Source organism: Lissotriton vulgaris, chromosome 5 (assembly GCF_964263255.1).
Source record: "Lissotriton vulgaris chromosome 5, aLisVul1.2, whole genome shotgun sequence".
Lineage (NCBI taxonomy): Eukaryota > Metazoa > Chordata > Amphibia > Caudata > Salamandridae > Lissotriton > Lissotriton vulgaris.
In genome coordinates, this window is record NC_141693.1 from 1,812,098,205 (window position 1) to 1,812,116,469 (window position 18,265).

An 18,265-nucleotide genomic window follows, 5' to 3' on the forward strand; every position below is an offset into this window, starting at 1 on the left:
TTCTGTATCACCAATCAGTAGGGTGCCAATCGGCAAAACCAGTAAATATGTTTAAGATATTTGTGTCTCTGGCTTGAGGGCGGTTTTGAGACATTCTTCATTTAGAGGTACTCCCCAGTGAAAATTGTGTGCTTCTTACAGTTCTAATGACCAATGCGGTTATGGCATCTTTACAAGGGGAAGAGATATAAGTTAGGCACCTAATTGCTTACAACTCAGCACATTCAGGCGGGCATTGGTTGATTGCAAGTTGCAACCGTGAGATTCCCTCATTACGTCAGCAGCTGGGCACATGGCCAGCGTTACGCAGCCTGGGAGTCTGAGGGCGAATACCGCAGATTAAACTGTAAAACCTAAATTACTGTGCGAAAGGAGGGATAAATGGCAAGTACACAAAGACTCCCTTGCTCAATGTCACATATTCCATGGCGGGATAATCACCAAATGATACTGGGAACCCTAGATTCTAATAAGTATCATGGGTAATATACACACAGCTCCCCGTTCAAGGGGGTTATGTATGCCCCACCTGGAATTTTAAGGAGACTAGAAGGTAAGCTGAATGTGGAGTTGAATTTGTGGAGGGCAATCATTCCCGGGATAACAGAGTGAACTAGGTCTCCAGTTGGATTGAGCTCCAGGGGTCACGGATCAAGCTTTAGTTAAGCAATCCTGGCAGATGGAGGAAGTTGGCACTCCAAACCGGGTGGTGCGACTGCATTGGGGATCACAATACGAGCATTCCAGGTCACCATGGTTTAGCAGGTCCAGAGCAAAGGTCTGGTCAACTGCAACGGAGTATGTGCCTGCTCTGGGGGCAGGTTTCGGGTTGCTTAAGTTACGCACAGTATTCCTTCCCCTGATAGCCTCAGTAGGCTGGTTGTAGAAGCGGTCATCTAACAAGGGTGCTGCTGTCCTATAATATAGCCTTGATAAGAGTAGAGCTCCCTCCTGGGAGGCCATCAAATTCCTTATTTTGGAAAAAGGGGACTCCTATATATCTGATGAACTAGCTATACATAGGGAACAAACATTTTAAATAAAGATCTATAGCCAGTTCAGTCAACCAATTGACATAAGCAATTCTAGGTCAAACTATTTTATAACATGTACCCATACACTAAAATACTAGAACCATCAAATTCACACCAAAATTGTAACAAATAGATATAAGAGATAATTTTTCACTTTAATATTCAAAATTAATTTCAATTCCGTTTTTAATGTTTTCATTCGCTATGAATCGCTATTAGGGCCTCGCAAAACGGGAGTATGATGAATCAGGCTGTAAATTTGGAAATCAAAAAAACTGGACATTTTACAATCATAGAAGTAGGACTACAATTTTGCTTCGACAGAGCAGCACAAAATGACTCCATTCCTTCCTATGGGCCAAAAGGCCCATAGGAATGAATGGGGAGTATTCCTTATTTGCGATTAGCAATTTGCTAATCGCAAATAAGATAGCGATTTGAAGGGTGCCAGGGGTGTCCAAAGGACACCCTGTAGCACCCCTCAAAAGAAATTTTACACAGGTGTTGCACACACACATGTCCAAAGGACATGTGTGTGTGTAACATGCAACTCAGAAAAATGCATTTAAATGCATTTTTCTGAGTTTTCGCAATTTACCACGAGGTCTGACCTCGCGGTAAATTGCAGCAAGAAATTGCGAATTCGCAAAATTAAATTGGATGTTGAATTGCATTTAAGGAATCTCAAATAGAGATTCCTTAAATGTCATTCCTCGCAAAATTGCGAGATCGCAATTAGCGATTTTTACATTTGGGATGCTGAATCCCAAATGCAAAAATCGCTCTCGCAAAGGGCCAGATTCTCAGAATCTGGCACTTTGCGAGCGCTATTTTCTTTGATGAATCGGGCGGTTAGTCACTCAATGCAGGGCAGTTTAATGTAAAACAAACTGCAGTTTTCGCGGAGAAATAAAAGATGCTTAGCGTATTTTTTGGTAGATATTCTCTCCCTTGGGGAAGGGTGGGCAATACCTACCAAATCAGCAATAGGGAGGACTTTGCGAGGGCAGTTTAACTCCACCCACCACATGCTGTGAGGCTATATTGGAAGTGTGTGGAATAAAACCGCCTTAGCACAAGCAAGGCAACAGACATAAGATTCAGTTAATAATAACAAAAGCACTTTGGAGGGTGGTTGGGGAGGCGTATTATTCTCCTTTCTTAAAATTCCGGGGTAACTGCAGACATTCACATCAAGCCCCCCTTCTTCCTCAGGCAATTCTCATTTCTGTAATGATTGGGTGGATTAAAAGGATTGAGGAGGCAAGGATTCACCTACCTACCCACTCCTTTGTCCATCATGATGCATCTTAGTATTTGTAGTTCCATCCTTTTTTCGTAAATCATTTACAGTAACTGCCTTCCTTCAGTGAGGCTTGATTCAGATATCCTGTTTGTGTCATCAGATAATATTTAGGGCAATCCCGGATATTTATTTTTGAATCATGACCCCTGCAACCTAGTAATCCTGTGTCTCCTCCTGCTCATTAAGTAATCCCACAGACCATGCGCGTGAGCTCACATACCTCCTACTAATTCACAGATCACTACTATTAATTTAATCCACCACAACAAAAATGGAGTGACAACATGAAATAGTTTCCTTGTGCACAAAATAATATTCCCAGTCGCCAACAATAACCAACAATACTGGAATAAGGATTAACCTTGAGTTGCAGAGCAGAATGCTGCCAGTCGTAAAGCGCTTCAATGCCTTGTCCATGGAAGTAAGTGCTACAGTAGCGACTGCTACCGAATGAGCTGTGGGGATGGGGGTGGTTAGGGTGGGCGGAGCAGAGAGGGGAAGGAATAAAAAAAATCAGTTACCTGGATGCGGCCGGCCGGCCACTGCCTCTCCTCCATCCTCTTGTCTTCTCCCAGGCAGCAGGAAGCACACAGTCTCCCAGACTCCCCTGACCAATCACAATGCTGCTGAATGGTCTGAGCGCCGTGGTTCAGCGCTCAGACAGGGGCTGGGAGGTAAAGAATTCACTGCTTCTAAATGCCCGTCCATTTAGAAGCAGTGAATTCTTTGAACTGCTATTTTTTCTGCGCTGGTTTTAATAGGAATGCAATTGAAGTTTCTTAACAGATAAATTCTTGTTCTCTTGCAACTACTATTTTAATTACGCACTTCTCTTCTTTTTGCACTGCACTTTTCTGATTGGAAATATCCCTAGGGACCAGATACAAGCTCTAACCTTATCCTACGCTCTCTCTCTCTTCCTCTGAAAGACCCAATAGAGGATACAATTCACCCAGTATTCCTCTATGAACGGTGAGGACAGATGGGAGGTTGGTTGGAACCCCAAATGATGACTATGGTCACGTTGGTGAATGATATGATTCCAATAATCCTGAATGGGTCCTTTCTTTTCACCTATTTTCCTTCTTTGTGTACTCTTTCTTGATCCTCTTTGGTTACGCTCAGTTTGAGACAATTTTTGAGAATTCTCGCGCACTTTGTTCTAGAAATTCATACATCTAGATTAACAGCTAGTACTATAGACCACGGAATATGCGTATTTTCCGTGATAAATTGGAAAGGTTGGACACATAGATTAGGACATCATCTGGATATGCGGAGAGTTTAATTTCTTGGGAGTTGAATTTAAAACCAGTTACATCGGGGTTATACCTGATACATTCAAGAAAGGGGTCTAAACAAAGGAGAAAATGTAACGGAGAAAGAGGACAACCCTGTCTAGTGCCTCTATGTAGTTTAAAATAGGGAGAGAAAAGACCATTAACAAACACAAAAGCACGTGGTTCATCATACAGCAGTTTGATGTAAGAAAGCATCCCAATTATTATGAACATAGGTTTCTATAGAATGATTGATTTGAAAAAATGTACTAATAAAAGAGGTTGCTTCTAAAATAAAGGTAGTAAAGAATTATTAAAACACCAATGGCCTTGTTTACAGGTGTTGAGAGACATATCAAAAGAAGATAACATGGGAGCATGACCAGAAATAAAAATAGAACCAATTTCTGACGTTTGAATAGAGGGGAGTAATGATTTGGAAACCAAAATATAATTATTACGAGACATTGAATGATGTACATTAGAGAAAAATGTGAATTCATATATATCAGCATTACAGGTTTTCTATACATCAAAGAATGGACGTGAGTAGATGGAGTATTGAAAGCCTTTGTGGGACTTATCAGGTTTAAACTTACACTTAGATTTTCTGTCAGTAAACGGGCTTAACCAATCATTAAAATCACCACCAACAATGATATTGCGATTAGAAATAGAAGAAAGTTTCAATTTAAAATGTTGCCAAAATTCAGGGTCACATTTAACAGGGCTATACATATTGAAGAGAGTGACTTGCTTTTGAAATATAATAGCATCAACCAAAACCCATTGTCAATTCGAATCACAGTCAGTTGGTAACATTTGCACATTCAGCAACTTGTGGTAAAGAATGGCAACACCACCATTAAGACTAACAGCAGGAGAGAAAATAACCTGATTAACCCATTGACGTTTAAGTTTGTTATTCAACATCATTACAATGGGTTTCCTGTAAAAAGGCAACATGCGTGTTAAGCTTAGATAAACGAGAAAGTACCTTTTGCAGTTTGACGGGATGACCCAGACCACGGACATTCCATGAGACAACATTAAACATGTTGTGGGGTGAGGGAAAATATACGAGAGCAGTTACAAAAGGCTGCAAGACCAATAAAAGAGACAAAAAGACACCATTTATCTACCATCAAATAATATAAAAAGGTAGTAATGATAGGAAGAAAAACAAGAATAAGGAAAACAGTCACGTAGGGACAAGAATAGTAATCGGAGGAGACAAGAAGGAAACAAGTATTTGCAATGCATTCGGTCTCGCCTTTGGGACCTTATATGTATTTAGCTATGCAGCACATTAGCCAGGGTGGTGAAACATCTATTGTTCTTTAACATGGAGGGAAAGTAAGCATCAAACTGTGTGACACACCAGGTATGGGAGCACATAGAGTGAAATATTGCCTTTCAGCAGGAACTGGTATAGTCCAAAGCTCTGTTTTTAATATAAAATCAGGGCCTTTGGTGGTCATATCACTGAAAATACAAGATTTGAAAAAAATATTATTGTCTACGGGTGCTCGTGGAAGACAATTTCTATGGACTGGAATCTAGAGAATGCTAAAGTTATTCTGGTATTTTACTAACCTCTGCTGGTCATTTTCTATCAAGAAAGTTATATAGAGGCAGTTGCCGGAATTTTTTTTTAAAAAGACCCTCAGCAGAAAGTAATTCTGGTATTATACTGACCTCTGCTGGTCATTTTCTATCAAGACAGTTAAATAGAGGCAGTTGAACAGAAAAAATGTCCCTAAGCGGAAGTCCTAGGGCTGATCTCCAGAGCCCACAAAGTACATACACATATAAGTAAATACTAAAGTATATACTAAATTATATATACTAAAGTATATTCTAAAGTATATACAAGATTTATTGAATGCTCGACCTAAAAAGTCAAATAAAGGGGAGGGAAGGTTGATGAAAAGAAAATAAGAGAATGAGAAAAGAAGGACAGATCAAGGATAAAAATCCAGATCTGAATTGAAAAGGTTGAAGCGTAAACTATGGGCATGTTTACACTGAGAACAAGAAGGGCAACAGAGAAAAAGACTATAAAAGTTGTATAACAAGTAGCCACTGACTAAAGGGAAATATGGAGACAAAGGGGTAAACTGAGACACAACCATGCAGGAAAATTAAGAGTATTAGTAATGTCCATAATAAGGTACATGAAAACAAAACAAAAGGGATATTAGTTATAAATATAGAGAAGTACATATTTTAAGCAAAAATCAAAAAAGGGAAAAAGAAAAAATTCAGTGAAAGAAAATTGAGTATATTTGAAATTAGTCTCCATATTGTGGTTTGTAATACTTTGCAGAAAAGTTTTCAGTTTAACTGGGTCATCAAAAGAACGTGAGGTGCCTTCATAGGTGACCTTACAGGGCCAGACCAAAAAAGACAGCGTTTTACTTTTGCAGCCTTCAAGTCAAGCATCAGATCAGTGAACACCAAAAAGAGCATTATGATGCCACATGGCTTGGCTGAATGAGGTTGATGACGTCCCAAACGATGTGCACGCTGATTGTTAAGAGGTGGTGTAGGAGGAAGATCCAGGAAGTCTGAAAGAAATTTCTTCAGGAAGACCAGAAGATCAGAGCCCTCAATGTTCTCTGGACGACTATAAAGGCAAAGATTGTTCCGTCTGCTTCGATTTTTAAGGTCTTCGGTGTGAAGCTTGAGTGTCTGAATTTCTTGTTCCAACATAGGTATCTTGGTAGTTATATCTTGAAGGTCTCCCACACATTGTTCCAACTCTGACATCTTGCCCTCCATAACAATCCATTGATCCTCAATTAGTTTAAATTTTCCGTTAGCAGTAACCATAAATGGTTGCAGACCACATACTTCATCTAGAATAGAGTCTAATACAGGATTCTGGGATGATAAAATAGGAGAAGGAGGGTCGTTCATTGCTCTTTTTGGTTTAGTGCCTGAAGAAGACGATTTGGAAGACACTTGTAAATTACTGGCCATCTTGCTATAATGAGTTGAAAGCCGTGTAAAGAGTTGAAAGGAAAAAATCCGGCCCATACACCAGTGAAGTGAATAGTAGACCCATTAGTTCAGTAATGAGAAGGCATATGAAGAAATATTTCAGGAAACGGAGGTCATAAAGCTTGATCTCCCAAATGTTGTACGTAATAAAAAACTGGAGGGTATCCTGGAGTAGGGCTACAGTAGTTATCCAGCAATAAGAGTATCAGAGAGGCAGACCCAGGTTATGAATAGAGAAAGTAATTGAACAGATATGTCTGAGTAGAAATACCTTCACAGAGGAAGCACCAGTAGTCAAAAGGAACAAAATCCCCGCTTGCAGTAACCAGGCCTGGGATTTGTTGCAAATAAAGAGGTGCCAGTTGAGTTAGACAGCATTTATGAGGAAGGATCACTGAATACTGCCAAAAAGAAAGAAAAAAAAGCTCTGACGTGAGCAACGCGGTCTAAAATGCCGACGCTTATGGCTTTGTGGAGAAAATCTCCACCGAAGCACACAGGTCTCAAAACGCACACTCATGGTGCAAAATGGCACTGAGAGGCTGCAGACCGCATCCGTATGGAGTAGGAACGGTAAAGAAGAGGCCACAATAATCATAAAAGCTCTGCTACCGTGTTGGAGCTTACGGGAGAGTCGCCATCTTGTATTGGCCCAGAAGCCACACCTCTTGGCACCAAGGCCACGCCTCTTCCATGGAACTTTTGCATGATACTTAGCATGTGATAATGTATTTTGGTGATCTGAGGGCTATGTATCACAGAGCACATTTTTTAGATTTATGTCAGAATCTATTCAGCTTATTGAGTGTGATTGCTCTGTCTTACTACTCCAGTTCCATTACCTCCTGCCGAAGTAAGGCGTGAGTGCTCACTGTTGCCACATTTTAGAGAAAAGTTCATAAAATAAATACCTCTGTTGTCCATATGAAATAAAATAGACGTAAGCGCTGAAACACCAATGGTAAGTATCAATACCCACCATGGATGCTGACCCATTTCAACAGGACCTAAAGAAAAGGCCTCATTATCTACTAATATGTTTCCTAGTTTATGAAAATATGGGGGAGGGGAGCCTAAAAACATGCTCAATAAAGTTAACGAGTGTTATAAATAAACCTTTACAAGATGCATAACAAGGTGAGCAAGTCACTGGGACGGGCAGAGGTCAGAACTGAATGTGATCTACTGGGTACGTTCTAGCCATGGATATAATTTCATATTTACCACTTTATCAAACTATGTTAGAAATATATCCTGCATTTTAACCCTAGGTAAGGCTGAACATATAGTGACATTTCCATGGGAAAGGTAATCTCTTGGCCATGCCATCAGAATCACCCCAACCCAGTTCCTTTCTAAGAGGCTAGTGGAAAGTGGTGGAAACTGTGGAACTAGGCGACCATGTGCTTTTTACTCCTGGCCCTTCCTTTTGGCCAAACGGTGTTCTCTTGGTCAATGATATTTCAAATGTATTCCTCTGCTTCCTATTGTGGAATGATTGGGAGTATTTAGAATGAATATAAAAGCTCTTAGATAGATTGTCATTAAAAAAGGGGGTAGATATTGACTGGGGCAGAAGAGGGGAATCTCATGGTATTTTCACCCAAATTCTATACAGTTGTACATTTATAGCCTTTAGAGCATGTAGTAGTGAGCCGCAGCCTCGGGTCTCATTCTTTAACACACTACTTGATCTTGGTCAAATGTTATGTTATGTGAATTTGTAGAGCGCAGCTAATCACCTGTGACAGTATCCAGGTGCTGAGTAGGGCAGGCCTTAAGGGGGAGGAGGAGATCAGGCCTCTTTCGTCTGGAAGATCCATGTCTTGAGGTTTCCTCAGAAGTTCAAGAGGAAGGGGAAAGTTATGATGTGTTTTGGAAGGTAGTTCCAGGTCTTGTCTGTGACGTATGAGAAGTATGAGAAGGAGCGACCTTCGCATCTGATGTTCTTTGTGCGAGGGAGGTGTGCTGTTGCCTGGGATGCAGATCGAAGGTGTCTGACTGGTTGGTAAAAGTTGAGGTGTTGGTTGAGGTAAGCTGGACCGGTGATGTGTAGAGCTTTGTAGGCGTGCATGAGTAGCTTGAACTTACTGTACATATTTCCTATACTGGGAGACACTGAAGATTGTTGAGGTGTGGAGAGATATGGTTAGGTCTCGGCTCTAGATGGCACGCATGCTCTGTCTCGAACTGAGACCTGGTGTTACTAGTGTTGTAGGCTTCAACCCACCAGCAGCCTTCCCATTGGCTTGCACCATTGTGAATCAATTTGTCTTCTTCCCCATTTTCTAAGGCATGCATACATGACGTATGCATGCCTTAGAAAATGGGGAAGAAGACAAATTGATTCACAATGGTGCCTTTTCCGAAGTTTAGCCCTCCCCGAGCGATTGGCCTCACTTCTTTTTAAGAATCCGCACAAACATTTTTGTATTGTTTCTGCAGGGCATTTTTAGTTTGTCTCAAATAGTTGTTTTTTTCTGCTGGCGTGTTTACTTGTAATTGCTTGGACTTCGACCCCAATTTGGATGGTCGTTCGGGTTACTTACTGGTTCCTGGATAGATGCAAAACTGAAACCGAAATAGTAGTCTTCTGCATGAAAACATTAGAAGGCATTCTTCATTCACCTAAAGGAAGCGGTGTGAGTACATAATCTTCACACCATATTTTTCACTGTGGGAGTTTATATTATGAAAACTACCATTTAGAACACTTTGCCCGAGCTCGGCTCCAAAATTAAGTTTTAAATCAAACTCGGGATGTGATCAATATGAAACGTAGTCTGATCTCGTCAAATGGCCAACTAAGTGCAATTCAACCTCCAAGTTTTATATATCAATTATGTTTTCTGCTAAGGTAGCTTACAGGAGTGCAGGCGTACAGGGTTGATTAATGCCCTGTACAAAAAAAGATAACATACATGTGACTTAAATGCTTGCTGCTGAGAGCTGTGTATGATTTGCAGGACAATGGTTTGATCTCAGAAGAGTTGATAAGTCTTTCATCATTCATGGGTTGATAAAATGAGTAATACTTTTGAATGGTTGTTAGCAACTTTAATTGTATCTAAAATGTCCTATGTGAGTCATAATCCAAATTCTCATTATTTTTTAAATCTAAAAGGAGCTAGATTTTCGGTCTTTTAACATAGGTCTGCTAATTTGTTTTCTTGGCAATCCTGCCAGGGATTCTTATTGTAAATTTAAACTGAACCATTAGTAGAGCTCTCAGAATTATGCATTTTACCTCTATACACACACACATATCATCATTGAACAAACATTTTGCAAGCCATAGCTTTTCTGTCTATGTGCTAGCTTTAACTTGTGAAAAAGCGTGCTGCTTTTTTTGGTTAAAAACAAATGCCTTTGCTCAGATTTCATTTTTTGACCATGGCAGGCTATTATCTTTGTTGTACCAAAATGTTTTGTTTTGTGTTTACCAATATGTCTGCTTTGATTGTGGATTTGTATCTTTTCAGCACAGTGTTTTTTGCTTTTAAGAGTAGTCACGATAAAAACGTTCACCAGCGACACAGCCTTTGTTTACCTGGGAGGATAGAGCATGTGAACCTACTGTTCCAGTTAGCAACCAGTAGCCTTCCCCTGTAAAGTAGGGGAAAGGTTACTCTAGTACACAGCACCTAACCCCTCAGGATTTTGCTCCTCCTCGCCATGGCTACTGTGACCCAGCCTGCATGGTTTATGTGCCGTCGAACAGGGCACCATCTCCATTAATCCGCATATGAATTATTCTGCTGCAAAGCCATAACATTCACTAGTGGGCAGTGCACTGAGCTGTACAGTGGTTCAATTGTAAAGGCATGATGCAGCTGCTGTCTCTCAAAGATGAGACTTCACAGCAGTTGTGGATTTCTTTCATTTCACTAACGCCACATAGTTCCACGCCACACAATTCAGCTCCACACGTTTACAATCCACACCACATATTTCGAAACAAACCACATAATTCAAATCACGAGCACAATTGCACAACACAACACATACATCCAATCCACACCACATAATTCCACATCATGCCACAAAATTTAACAGCACACCACATAATTAAACTCCACTACATACCACACCACAAACAGCAGGCCACATAATTCCACTACAAGACACACAACCACACTCCACAAAATCCCAGTACACTCCATACCACATAATTGCTATCCACAAATTTCTGCTGCACACCATACAACATAATTCCACTACGCATAACTCCCCTCAACGCCACACAATTCCATGCCACACAATTCCACAATAAACAATACATTCCAACCCATGTAATTCCAGGACACACAGCAACTCCGCTCCATAACACATAGCTAAAAGTCCTTCACAATGGCAATAGCTCTGGGATTCCCGAGACCTATTGACTTTGCCAATGCTTGTTTTTTCGTGGTATGATTTAACCTGAGTTTGGCAGCGGAGTTCTGGGTGATTACGAGTGGGCATAGAACATGGGCTGGGATTCTGATGTATACGGCGTAGTGTAATCATGTCTCATTGTGATTAGAGCCTGGGTGACCATTCGTCTGGTATTCAGTGGGATTTACTTGAAAATCTTGTGTAGCATTCCCAGGATATGGAAGCATGATAAGGAGGCGGCGTTGATCTGTATGCTTAGAGGTTAGTGTCCAGGATTATCCTGAGGTTCTTGGCATGGTCCACAGGGGTTAGTGGAGGGCCAAGTTCAGAGGGCCACCAAGATGTGTCCCAGAAGGAGTGATTATTGATGAAGATTAGGACTTTGTTTTTGTTGAGCTGGAGGCAGTTGTTTTTCATCCAAACAGCAATGTTTCTCATGCAGTTGGCAAAGTTTACTTTGGTTTTGCTGGTTGAGTCAATAAGGGAGAGGATAAGCTGTGTGTCGTTGGCATAGGATGCTATGTTGATGCAGTGGACTCTGACGATGTCCGCAAGGGATGTCATGTAAACACTGAAGAGTGTTGGGCTGAGTGATGATCCTTGAGGGACTCCGCAGATGAGTCTCTTGGGTTCTGAGGTGTTGGAGGAAGTCTAACTTGTTGAGTTCTGGCCGTGAGGAAGGAGGATATCCACTGAGGGCCGGTTCACAGATACCCAAGTGCTGAAGCTTTCTTATGACGGACTTGTGGGAGACCGTATCGAAAGCTGTGGAGAGGTTGAGGAGGATGAATGCAGCCATTTCTCCTCAATCGAAGATGCTTCTGATTACATGGGTGACTGCAATGAGGGCTGTCTCTGTGCTGTGGTTGGTGTGAAAGCCTGGTTCAGAGCTGCTGGGAGTTGATAGAGTTCTAGGTGGTCTACGAGTTGGGTATTGATGGCTTTCTCAATTACTTTAGCGGGAAAAGGTAGGAGCGAAATGGATTTGTATCTGCTGAGGGTGCTGGGGTCCACTATTAGTTTCTTCATTAAGGCATTGACTTCGACATTTTTCCAGCAAGATAGGAAAGTGTCAGTGGCTATGGAGGTGTTGATGATAGAAGTGAGGGTGGGAGAGATGAAGGTTTTTCCAAAATTGTATAGGAAGAGAAGCCATGGATCCGAGGGGCTTCAGAGTGTGTGGTATTCATTAGGGTGGTAGTTTCTTCGTTTAAGAGGAGCTTCCAGTTGCTTAGCTGCTGTTTGGCAATGAAGGAGGAGTCTGGGTGGTCGGGGAAGTTCGTATCGGTATGCAGCGGGTTGAATGTTTTGTGGATCTTGGCAATCTTCTGTTCAAAGTTTGAGAGATCATTGCAGAGTGCTTGGGATAAGATGATGTCCTCGTTGGCAACTGCCAGATTGGAGAACTCCTTGACAGTGGCAAATGGTTTTTTTCCGTTGTTGGAGCTGGCTTCGAGTGTTAGGGCCTTTTTCTTCGTGTCTCATAGTTAGTGGTAGAGGGGGTTGAGGGTGGCTTTGTATATGGATCTTGCAGTGGTGTTTTTGTTGAGTCTACATTTTCTTTCAAGTTGTTTGTAGTGACACTCGGAATCCATGAAGTCATCCGTTTACCAGCTGGGTTATTTGTTTTTTTTGTAGGGCTTATTTCTGGTGGGAGTTGTGTGGTTGGCCCAGTTGGTGAGCCATTTATTGAAGGGCTTGGTGTCAACATTGAGGTTCCCAGTGTGATTGGGTGGGCGTTCCTGTAGGGTTTGGGTGCAGTTTTCATCATATATTTTGCCCCAGTGTTTGATGGTGCTTTGCATATTTCCAGTGGGGTTGCTTGAGGGGTGGGTATCTTGAAATGTATGATGTACTGGTCAGACCTTATCAAGTCATTCTCTCCCTGTGTCTCTGTCCACTAAACTGACAATACATGACCACTTTAAAAAGGCTTTATGGAAGGCATATTGTTCGTATTGGACGCCATCATGGTTTTCATTTTTAAAAGCAGGAGACTGCATTCTATATTTGCATCCCTGAAGCTGAATGTGCTCCTGAATCTGCTTTGTGCAGGGTCCCTCCTGTGCAGCAACTCCTTCCCAGCAACCAATTCCGCAGGCTCCTAATGAACAGCTCATATAGGGCTGACAGAGATAGAGCTGGACACACTGCCAGGCTGCTAATGGTGCCCCACCTGGTAGCTGGAATCCTCCTATTTAGCTTGCCCTGTGAATAGCAGAAAGTGGGACATTTAGTGGGCTGCAGTAGCTCATTGTGGACAGACCGTCAAAATCACAACAAATGCAGAAAAAATGGGACCATTGGATACCATACACATAACCAGCAATGGTTGGAAGTGCAAGACCAAGATGTTCTGCTTCAGCCTGGATTTTTCCCGCTGGGCAGACGAAAAAGATGTCTCTCTCACTAAATGTTTCACAGATTACTGTTTTGCAGACCTCATCTACGGCAAGGCGGATCACCTTTTGAGCTGAACGTCTGAGCGTTTTGGACTATTGGAGCAGCTTATGGTTTTACTGCTTTCCCATGGCTGTGCAGAAACAATTCTATGTACTGGAAAGCAAACTAGACCTCTTGCTTCCCTGTCTCATACTCTCTGCTGCCCTCACCAGTCACTCAATTCAGATACATGAATTCATATTTTCTACATTTGTCACTTAGCACCCCATCGCAGGAACACCATCAAGCACTGCCAGGTTTCTCTGATTAATTCATGAGTAACTACTGCAGTTCAGATTTCTCTTTCCATTCTGGGACTTGTAACCTTATTTTTTGCCTTTTTTTAAACTGTCGGTCCTAGAAAAAACAGAAAATGGAATCAGTAGTCACTGATGGGGCAGGGAAAATTGGCGGCTGGTGACTTTTCAAAATGGTGGGGTGTAAAAGTTGTGGATGAGTGGTATGTCATGAGCCAAGCAAGCGAGCCTGGTGGACAAAAGAGAGCTTTGAGGGGGAATGAGGAAGGGGAGTTGGGAGGGGAAGGGTGTTATCCCACAAATGGTGCAATTTAAACCACATTTTTAGAAAACAAGCAGGTTTAGAAAGCAATTATGAACATGTAATCTTGAAATATTTAAGCACAGTGAAAATGGTTCCATATATTACTGCATTATATATGTGTAGCAATTACTGTAGGATGCAAATTGTATGGTGCAACAAATAGTTTGCATTTCAGAGACTAAGGTACTGATTACGAGTTTGACAGATGGGATACTCCATTGCAAACGTGACAGATGTGCAGCTCATTGTATTACAAGTTCCATAGGATATGATGGAATGCTAATACGGCCGATGGGACATCTGTCACATTTGTGACGGACTAACCCTATCTGCCATACTGGTAATCAGGCCCTAAGACCTCACTGGCGCACTCTTTACTGCTGTTTACTATGCAAAACTTCAAAAGGAAAAACAAAGGGCCATATCATCAAGGGCCTGAAGATATAATTATCGCCACTTTAGCGTCCGTTTTCGGATAAAAAGCGGCGATAATGATGTCGCATTATTTGCTTCAGCTCCCGTTTTGTTCACACCTCGCTTTGCATCTCTAATGAGATGCAAAGGAGTCAAGCCTAACAAAACACCATGGTAAAATATCGCTACCCCAGCTTCGTGATATCATCAACGACGGGTAGCGATATTTTAAATCCCGTTAACCGTGCCGTAACGCAGGAATTTAACATCTGTTAAATTCCTGACTAAGGCATAGCTAACATGGGAGGTGGATTATGGTGATACAACCACAGGGTCGTATCACCAAGGCTATCTCCGTTTTGGGTGCAACATCGCTGGTTTTACAGCGATGTTGGCCCATTTCTCTGGAATATTATCACCCTGGAGTAACGCGTTGTTAATATCGCGTTACCAGGGCGATAAATGCCTGCGATAAATAACCAAGCGCTAAGTGTGCTTTGCGTTTATTTATCGCCGTCCTAGTAAATATGCCCCTAATTAGTTTGTCTGTGTTTGTTTGAGCTGGTTCTGTCAGTTCCTCGTTCATGCTTCCAGCCATGCCATCCGTTTAGTCTGCCTGCAATTTTTTAAAACAGCCGGATTGGAAATAAGCACCTGATGGATCCGCCACCCTTTATTTAGCAACACATATGGCTCTATTTGTGATTAAAGTTAAAGAGAAGTAGTTCAGAAATGCCAGTGGCGTTCCCCTTAAACCAACCAGTCACCAACATTTTAAAGTGGCCTACCTTCGACTAAAAGACACCCCAAAATGGGTCCTTCACAGCTCAGCAGCTCTGCTGAAACCAAATATGTGTTTTCTTAGCAGCACAAAGCTTAGACGTTTTCAAATGAAAGCGCGCTGTCAGAGAAAATCAAATTTCACTTACCTGATGATGCCACCATTAATTTTAATCAATTATTGTTGCTGGCGGGTTGCATTTTGTGCTTTAATCATTACCCGCAAGCAGTGCTGCTGCTCTCACCTTTACAGGGGGAAGCGGACTCCCAGGACACCAGAACAAGTGTCTGTAGCCAGATTCCAGGGCATTTATCTATATGTCAGTAGTTTTAGAATTTGTTTGCAATTGCCAATTTCCAATTTCCAATTTAAAACATTTATAAAGCGCAACGTTCACCGTACGGTTTCTTGGCGCTAGTGAAGGGTCCGGCAACTGAGGCAAAATAAACCTGTCGTAGGGCAAGAATGGGCCAGTTACACGGAAAAGGCCTGTTTAAAAAGGAACGTTTTTAGGTCTTTGCGGAAAGAAACATAATGAGTGGCAGAGCGAAGGTGGTCGGGGAGGGAGTTCCAGAATGTAGGAGCCAAGGTAGAGAAATTGGCTCCACCCCACTTTTTGCGCTTGAAACGTGGGATTTGAAGGAGAGACTTAGAAGAGGAACGAAGCTCGCTGGTGGGGACGTATTCGTTTATCAGCGAGGAAATGAAGGCGGGGCAGTGCCTTGGCGGGCCTGGAAAACCATGCAGCCGGTTTTAAAAAGGGAGCGTTCCTTAATAGGAAGCCAATGGAGCTCCCTAAGGAGGGGTGTGGAGTGGTGGTAACGTGGGAGACCATAGACCAGCCGGGCCGCCTGGTTCTGGACCATCTCGAGCCTCCGCAGGCTGTATGCCGGGATGCCGTTGTATAGGGCATTGGCATAATCCAGCCACGATATTACCAGTGCGGCCATGATCAGCTTGAGTGCCTGGGAGGAAAAGAAGCGGGAAACGGTGCGGATGGTTCTGAGGGTGAGGAAGCAGGAGGAGACTACAGAGCTAATTTGTGGATGGAGGGTGAGATGGTTGTTCATTTTGACACCCAGTGTTTTGACCGTGGTTGAAGGAGTGGGGGCGGGACCAAGAGAGGAGGGCCAGAAGAGAGAGTTCCAGGGACTGGAAGAACCACCGGTGAGAACCAACTCGGTTTTATCCGGGTTCAATTTGAGATGGTTGTGGTTCATCCAGTCCCTGATGAAAATCATAGCGGAATCGCAACTTCTACCTTTCAGAAAGAAACTAAAAACTTATCTTTTCAGAAAGGCCTTCATGACATCATAGGAGGTGAAACAACTGAGGTTCTAGGGTCATTAGTGTGTTATGTTCTTTCTGGTAAGCGCTTAGAGACCGGCGGTGATAGGCGCTATACAAGCAATCCCTAACATAACATAACATAACATAGTGGATTGGAAGTTAGAGACGGAGAGGGGAGAAGAGGATAGGTCAAAGATGAGCTGGAGGTCATCCGCATAATTGAACACGGTGACCTCCAGCTGCTGAAGAGCGAAGATGAGAGGAAAGATATAAAGGTTGAACAGTAGGGGGGAGAGAGAGGAACCCTGGGGAACACCACAGGTGACGGGGAGTGGGGTGGTCGTGAAGTCTCCTAGCCGAACCGCCTGGGTGCGGTCCCTCAGGAAGGAGGAAAGCCAGACCAGGGCTGATCCCTCAATTCCAGCCGCCTTGACACGGGACAGTAAGATGGTGTGGTCCACCGTGTCAAAGGCGGCGGAGAGATCGAGGAGCACCAGCGCCTGGTGTTTGTTGTGATCCATTCCCTTCCTGAGGTTGTCTAGAACCGATACCACAACTGATTCGGTCGAGTGCCTGGGGCGGAAACCGGCCTGGTGGGAAGCCAGACCCCCATTTGCCTCTACATGGGCACTGAGGACCGCGGTGACATGGCGCTCCGGCACCTTGCCCAAATAGGGCAGCAGGGAAATGGGGCGGTAGTTGGCTGAGATGGACGGGTCAGCGCCAGGCTTCTTTAAAATGGGCACTATGGTGGCTGATTTGAGCGCAGGGGTCACTACTCCCTGCGTTAGGGAACTATTGAGGAAAGTGATGGGGGGTACGGGACAGAAGGAGTAGATTTGTTGCAGGATTCGTGCCGGACAGATGTCTGCCGGAGAGCCCGATTTTACTTTGGGGAGTATCTCCAGGAATACTTCCTCAGTGAGGGGGGGAATGGAGGTAAGATGGCATTGGACAGTGGGAGGGGAAGGATCAATAAAGGCAGGCGAGGGGAGAGGGATGTTGGCCTTAATGGTTACGATCTTATCCAAAAAGTAGGTGTTTAGTTGGTCGCACAGAGGCTGGGATGGGGGGATTTGGGGTGAGGCTCTGTCGGAAAAGGCTAGGTCATTCACTATACCGAAGATCTCCCTAAGTTTATTTTCGGCTGATGTTATTTTAGTTGAAAAATAGGTGGTTTTGGCGGCGAGGATTGCTGTTTTATATTCGGCAAGTGATGTGAGATAAAGGGTTTTTAGTGAGGGGCAATAATTTTTTCTCCAATGCCTCTCTGCCTGTCGAACGGTCAGTTTTAGCTCTTTTAGGTTGTCGTTAAACCACCTGTTGGAGTCCTTGGGTCGTCGGATGGAAATGCGACGCAGAGGAGCCTCTGAGTCACAACCTCCAGCCAGCCAGGCATTGATAGCATTGGCTTGAGAGTCGGATGAAAGACCAGAGAGGGTCGGAATGGAGTTCCGTAGCAGAGAGGTCAAGGAGGGAAGATCAACTCTGTTCCAATTCCGCGCCCAGGTGTTTTTGGCGTGTGGGGCTTTGGATACCGGTGTGAGAGAAATGGAGAAAGAGATAAGGGCATGGTCGGACCAGGGACAGGGGGATACAGTCACCGGGGAAACTGGAAGGTTGAGGGACCACACCTGGTCAAGTATGTGACCGTGAGAATGGGTGGGGACAGAAATGTGCGGAACGAAGTTCAGAGAGAGAAGAGATTCTGTGAATTCTTTCGAAGCAGTACACTCAGAAGGGTCGGAGGGCCAGTAGTTAAAATCGCCTAGCA